We start from the raw sequence: 7,431 nt of genomic DNA, 5'->3' as shown, positions 1-7,431 counted from the left end.
GGATCAGATAAAGGAAGGAAACCTAATTTACACTTAAGGAGGAATTTCTCAAAGCCTTCTGAATGTAGTCCAGCTGGAGGGATGCACTGGAGTCTAGAGCACCCCCTAGTGGAGGAGCTTCCACTGCACCACCACCCCCTTCCCTAGGTGCTTAGGAATCTCAGGCCATGAGGATGGAAATGTCCCATCACTTCTGCTCCGGCCAATACCGGGGCCACGGCCACATGGACTATGGATCACTTGAGATACGGCTACTGCAGCTAAGAAGCTGAATTTTTAATTTTGTTTAATTTTAACTAATTGAAAAAAATTTTTAAATAGTTTAATGGAAAATTTTAAAATGATAATTTTAACTAATTGAAATGTAAATATCCACAGGTGGCTAGTAGCTAGCACATCATTGCAGTTCCAGGACAGACACAACTGTAGATGTTCTTTGCTCCTTCGCTGTAGCTCTGACCAGGAAGCACTGACATCACAGCCTCACTTCCTAACTGTCTGCCCAACTCTCCCAAGGGCCTCAGCCCCTTCATTTTGAAACAAAGAGGTCCCATGAGATCTACATGCTTCTTGTAGCTCTCACATTCTGTGCTCGAGACTTCAAACGTTATAAATAAATTAGTTCCGTTTCAGAGGTAGCGACACGTCAAATCTATCCGATGGCTGTTAGGGTGTCAGGTCCATAGCTGAAGGGATATGTGTGTGTTGTGTGAAAGGAACCCAATCAGAAATGACTCACCCTCAACCTTTTTAAAGTGTGGATTTCATTGAAAATAACGTTAAAAAATAGGCTTAAATTTAAAAAATTGAAATAAAATCAGGATATGAAAAGTAGGCACATCCTTTTCCAGTTGTTTACCTCTTCTAAGAGCACATTTTTAGGAAAAACAGCAAAAAGGCATCTCTCCACCAGGTACAATGGCTGTAGCAGTGGTGGGGTGGCCGAGAGCTGCTGACGGGGTTGATACATTCCCTAACACTTCCTGCATGGGAGGGTATCTTTAACAGCATAGAGGCATTTATATTGCCTTATTGTCAATAGATGGAAGAAGGCAAGAAAACACAAAGAGTTTAATGTTTTCAACTTACTAACAGTTTTTCATTAAGTCCACATTTTGTATATCCAGGAGTCTGCCCCTATCAGTTATCAGTGGTTTGTATGAGATTGTAGTGATATTTTTCTACTGCACTGATTCAACCATTAATAGGAACACATGATGTACTTGTTCACATACATACACTGAATCTACGGACTTGTGAACCGCTTCCATGCCCTTTCTAGCATCTTGGATATAATATAAACCCTTTCAACATCTGCTTCATTTCTTGGACGGTTAGTTACTTGTTCAAATGTCTTTATGGACAAATCATTGTCACTGAACTTTGTTTCAAATCACGAAAAACAACAGAGGAGCTCTGCTTTATTGATTACAAAATACCAAGCCCTTACTGGAGGGCTTCAAATTACCAGACCGCCCAAACTATGCTAGCCCACGTTTCAGTTTGTAGTCACGGACAATACAGCAATTTAATGCAGCAGAAATCCTGACCGAATTCAAAAGATGGTATTTCTGCCATCAGAAGTGTATTCACCTCCTTTCCCAAGCAACTGGTTAACGCTGACATTTGACAGTGGCCCACTTTGTCTCTGAGAAGTTTGTGGACACAGATTCAGCTGAAGGATGTTTATATAAAAATACATGGTGTAATTAAGACCTACAGCTCACAGCATTCCCTAAGTATATGTTCATGTATAATTTTTGCAATTATGCAGTTTACAGACACAAAAGTCACATCACTGTCTTGACACACACAAGTCACCATCCAAGAAATGAAGCAGATGTTGAAAGGGTTTATATTATATCCAAGATGCTAGAAAGGGCATGGAAGCGGTTCACAAGTCCATAGATTCAGTGTATGTATATGAACAAGTACATCGTGTGTTCCTAAAAATGGTTATCATTTTTAATATGTATTATGCACTTAGAAACAAGAATCTGGCTTCATTCAAGCTGCTAATCATGTTTCATTGGTGCTCAAAGACCAGAAGGAAAACAGAAGGTTTGGAGAAATAGTAAGGAAGGGCCCAGGTGAGCTGTCTCTGCCCCAGTCACTGCTCAGGTGTGATGACAGCCCACTGTCGCTAAGACAAACAAACCTCCGCCCAGCCGTTCGATGGTCTTGGCTGGCATTGTCTGAATTTTTTTTTTTTCCCACAAGAAAAGCTGGTCTTTCATATTAAGTGGAGGCATGTCAGAAATTGGACAAACAGTATATTCAGAGCTCAAGTGGAGACAGTGCCCTTTATGTAAAGAAGCGGCGCAAGGTTTAAAAAGTGTGCTAGGGTTTCAGTAACTGGATTGTTTAGACTCAGGTGAGGGCACCAACGCTCTGAGCCAAAAAAAAAAAAAAAGGAAAGAAAGAAAGATTAATCACGTTGTACCTAAGCCAACCCACTAATCACGAATACAAAATATGGTGCTAAGATATGAAGGCGCTACAGACATGCCACCAAAAGCTGGATGTGAAAGTAAACATTCCTAATTCCCTACCCCCCTCTCACGGCTAATCTGATGGAACCATCCAATGGCTTTCCACCAGGGTAAAGGGAGCCGGCTGCCTCTGAGTCTAGGCAGGCTTTGAAATGGCCTTCTATTAGAAACCTGGTAGAAGCATCTCCTGGGATTGCTGCGGTGCTCGGTTGCCGCCCGTCAGGTCGCCGCAGCCACCCTGCAGCAAAGCCCATGGAAATGGAAAGCACCACGTGACTGCCCAGGTCCACCCCGTCTCTGTTTTCAAGGTCTTTCCTGAAAGTTGGCCACACAGATAACCTGGTTTCCATGCTATTTATTGCCCAGGAAGGAGGAAGGGTTGAGCCCAACCCCTTGGAGATGTGAACTTGCGGTTCCAGGGAGTCTAGGGGATCAAATCTGATGCTTTCAGGACTGAGCTGCCCCAGAGAGTGAATCCAACCGCAGCTTTCTCTTAGAACCAAAAGGGGAACCGAATTACAATAGCTCTTTCTTATTTGTGACACATGGCGGGGGGGTGAAGAAAAGAAAAGAAAAGAAAGCTTTCGCTAGTACTTTAGGACATAGGTAACCTGTGGCTTTTGCAAACAGTCGTTTTTCTACATTGAGAATGAATTCCCCTTAATATTCTTTTTATTAACTGAAACATCGTTTTACCCGAGATCCCCATGTACTGGTGGCAAATCTGGGTCACTTTAGAGACCCAGGATCACTTCTCCCGTCAAAATTACTTAGCCTGCAAGTTAGGGAAGATTCTATGCTTGGGTCAAATTCCCGCCCTCCTTAGCGTGTTAGCAAAGATAAAATTCAGATGCTGTTTTTAGTAAAAAATGATTGCCTTCTTGTAAAAGATTGCACTAAAGACAACAGCGGAATGATCTTTTTCTTTTTCCAGCAGCACACAAATTTGGTCTTTGGAACTGGATTTATGAAACAGCTGCCTTTGATGTACTTTGAGGCTTTCGTTTTAGGTGAGTTCTGGACATAGCCTGACTTGGGGACCCATCTAGGTAAAGGATGATGTATCTCACCAGGCAAGACATCGTTAAAGACAGTGAAAAACTAACCTCCTCAGCTTTGAAAAATAAATGTTTATTCAGCCATCAGTTTTGGATAAGACTCTGCAACTTCCAACATGTGGACGGGTTGGTCATCTCAGGCCACCATATTCCTCACAAGTATCGAAAAGCACATTTTTACCTGTTTGTAGCTGCTCAAAAGATGTTTGTGTTGATTTCCCAAGGTTCTGCCACTCTTTTGAAGACTAGATTTCACTCTGTAAAATCCAGTTCCTCAGACCTGCTCGGCTTTTGTGTGGTTGGAACAGCACACCCTGAAAAAGTATCAAGGGTCAACTTGGTTCAGAGGTTCGGCTGACAGTTTAAAGTTATTTAGAGAAAATCGGGCGCTGATGTACTGTGACATAGATGTACTCACACACAGAAAATACCTCCTCCTCATTCAAAGGAGCTAAAAATGTAGGCCCCATTGCTGGCACGTTAAATAAAGTTCCCTGTTGCAGGATTATTTATCATGGTTAGCGGTTGCCATCAGTCATGAAAAGTTAACGAAGACCTATTGGGTTTATCTATAGGCAGCTAAACAAACATATCTTGCTCTTCTGTTATCTTCTTGTTAACAAAGCCCTATCAGGGTGTTCTCAACATCAGCATTTACTGCACAGGGGCCCTTTATCTGGGATGATATATAGGGAGACCATCAATTAGTGTGAGAGTTTGTAGATACCTGCCATATATTCATGAGGGCGAGCGGCTTCCCGTCTCTTGCTGTCACAGACACGGTGCAGCGTGGTTTTCTAGGTGGTGTCACTGCTCACCTTCTGGGCTTTGGCTGATTTCTGTCGTGGCCATGAAACTGTCAGAGTGCCTTTGGTCCAGGCAGAGCTGTGACTGCAGCAGAGCCAGCGACCAGGGCTGCTGTTCTCAACACACTCTCAACACACAAGCCCAGAGGACCAAGGTCCCATGCAGCGATACTGAGAAAACACACAGAGAAACAGGAGCCTTGGTGTAAGTGTTGCTTTCGCCTAAGCATTTTTTAAAAATTGTTATTACCCAGTCGCTTTATACAATTGGAAGTATTGAAGCAGACACTTTAGTTCTGGGTGTGTAGCTGAGGGGAAAAGGGGAGACTGGTCACCTGAATGGCATCTAGAATCTCTAACTTCACTCATTCTGATCCCAGTGCTCCTCTACATACAGACCATCGCTGGTTCCCCAGTGCCCACAGGACAAAGCCACGTAGTAGCTTGACTCCATGACCCTTCACTGCCCTGTGTCCCTACCTCTCCCACTCCTTCCCTGCTCGGGGAACTGCCTTTCTCAACCTTTATCGAACTCTCCGGACCCTTTCCCCACCCCAGTGCCATCGAACTTGCCTGTTCACTTCTTGAATACCTCTTGCCCCCTGCACCACTCTGTGAGCTCATAAGCATCCGGAGAGTCAGATCAAGCTTCACAATCTGGTTAAACATTCGAAGACACTCCCAAGCATTCTGTCCTCTGGGCTCACACAGCAGGCATTTCACAGAGTGTTTACTGCATCAGAATGATTTACTTGTTTGTCCTTCTCCCCATTCTACCTGTGCACAGAGACAGCTTCCTCCTTTGTGGTCTCAGAGCTTAGCAGGGTGCCCATTATGGGGACACAGTGTTAAAGGAAGGAAGGAGGGATGAACGAAGAAATAGAAATGCCCGTAACCCCACTGATAGTCCGCAGCGCACACTGAGTCTTCTGGAAGGAAAGAAGTCCCAGGAGCAGGGATGAGGGCTGGTCACAGCCAGACAGGATGCGTCACCTGTAAGACAGGGATAAACCTATCTTACAGGGTGTTCTGAGTTTAATGAGCATTATCCTGTAACTGATATATTTTATGATGGATGCAGTCACTGTTATAATATAACCAGGTTGTTACTGTTATGGCCTTTGGTGTAAGTGCCCCAGCTTCCTGTAACCTGGACGGCCCTTTCCTTAGAACAGAGTTTCATCAGTTTGGTTTCCCCAAGAGAACTCAGCTGCCTGATGAGTTGTGTGACACGTCCCTACAGCACAGGGATGGCAGATTGTCACACCGAAAGCTGACCCTCAGCAAAGACTCCCAGGGCCACCGAGCGTGCTAGTACTATTGTCACCTCCACTCACCAGCCCAGCTGCACAGGGAGCAGGCCCCTGAGGCCCCCTGCAGCCTTTCTCCTCCCAGTCCTCGGATGGCCCGAAACCACACTCAGCCCCCCACCCCGAGCTAGGCGTGTTCCCAAGGCGGCAGGCCGTGTAACCTCCGTGGCTGAGCAAAGCACCCTTCGCTCTGGGGACAAGAAGGGGCAGGGGTCACTCGTGCAAACGGCATCCCCTCTGGCCTTCAGTATCGCCGGTGGGGTCGTGACAGGCCGTGGGCAATTCCGGGCCCGGGGAGGGAAGTTGACCCCTCGCAGCCCCCTGGAGCGCCTACACCTGCTGACAAGAGCCCCCGACCTTTGCCCCGCCGATGCACGGCTCTGCGTCCCCGCTGGCGTCTTCAGAGCAGCAAGCCATCTCCGAGGCCTGGTCCTGACGGGAGGGGGGCGGAAGGGGGGGCCCGCGACAGGCCGCAGTGGGGGCCACCCTGGCTGTAGGTGAGGCAAGCACGTCCCCGGGGGACCTCAGGGTGCGCGGGTGCAAGGGCGGCGAAGGCAGTGCCTGGGGCTTGGGGCTGGTGGAGGCCAGGTATTCCCGGGTCAAGGTCACAGAGACCGCTCTGGAGCCCGAGACTCACTCCCTGAGGCCCCGGTGGGTCCTCCCATGAAAAACAAAGACTGGGAGGAGCGAAAGGGAAGAAAAAGTCGGGAAGGAAGGGAGGGAGGGAGGGAGGAACTGGGAGAAGAGGGGAAATAGAGGCCATGCCGTCCTAGGCCCTCACAACCGCCTTTTGCGGCTTTGCGGGCCTTGCAAGCTGGGAAGACAGATGTTTGCCGTGCTTGCTTTAACAGAGACCGTTCTCGGGGTCGTATTCTTGACTGACTGCCCCAGACGGTCCGGTTCTTCCACTCCCCACCTGCCAGCCCCAGCCCCAGGCCGCCGCCGCCGGAAGCCTGGGGACCAAATCCATCCATCTCCGAGCCTGCGCCCCCCTCTGGCCCTTTTCCTGGCCAAACTGGGAACAGAAACCTAAGACCCGTGCGCTCCCGGCAGGTGGCTTCTCGGGAGCCAGGGCGGCCAGCGCGCCCGGAGGGGCCGGCGGGCGCAGGTCCCCAGGAGGGGAGGAGAAAAGGGGTGTCGGAGGGAACACTCCGAGAGAGGAGACAGCGGGTGTCTATACATAGGAGGGTAGACAACGAAGGGGCCTGGAAAGCCGGTTCCCGTCTGCACTTAGATGCTGCCCCCTCTTCTTATCCCCGAGGTCCCAGAGGTAGCGTCACAGAAGACCTCAAAGGGGAGATGGGGAAGTGGGGGGACCTCTGGCCCCCGCGCGACAGTGGAGGGTGAGGCGTGTCCGCGCGGGGCCCACGCACCTGCGAGCAGTTAGTGCCAACACGGAGCAGGCCGACGATCCCCCACCCCACCCCCGTACAAGTGCAAACTAGTTTCTGTGTTGGGGGAAAAAAAGAGAATAAAAGTTTAATAAACGTGTGCTGTGTTGTGAACGACTTTGTGACGACCTCTGTTGCCAATGGCCTATGCACGCGGAATAATGGTCTCCTTGCAGAGAGGGAAATAGCTTAGCGCTATCATCGTTGCCTCGGTAACCATCAGAGTCCCCATCTAGCAAGAGAGAAATGAGTTATGAAAAGGCTTGAGTGAAGAAGGGATTAACACATGATCCCAGGGACAGTATGTCAATCAAAATCAACTGAGAAATTACACTGCTCTATTTGAGAATTTCTCCGGAACCCGCACGGTAGTG

The sequence above is a fragment of the Globicephala melas genome, chromosome 2 (assembly GCF_963455315.2).
Source record: "Globicephala melas chromosome 2, mGloMel1.2, whole genome shotgun sequence".
Classification (NCBI taxonomy): domain Eukaryota; kingdom Metazoa; phylum Chordata; class Mammalia; order Artiodactyla; family Delphinidae; genus Globicephala; species Globicephala melas.
This window is presented reverse-complemented; position numbering follows the sequence as displayed.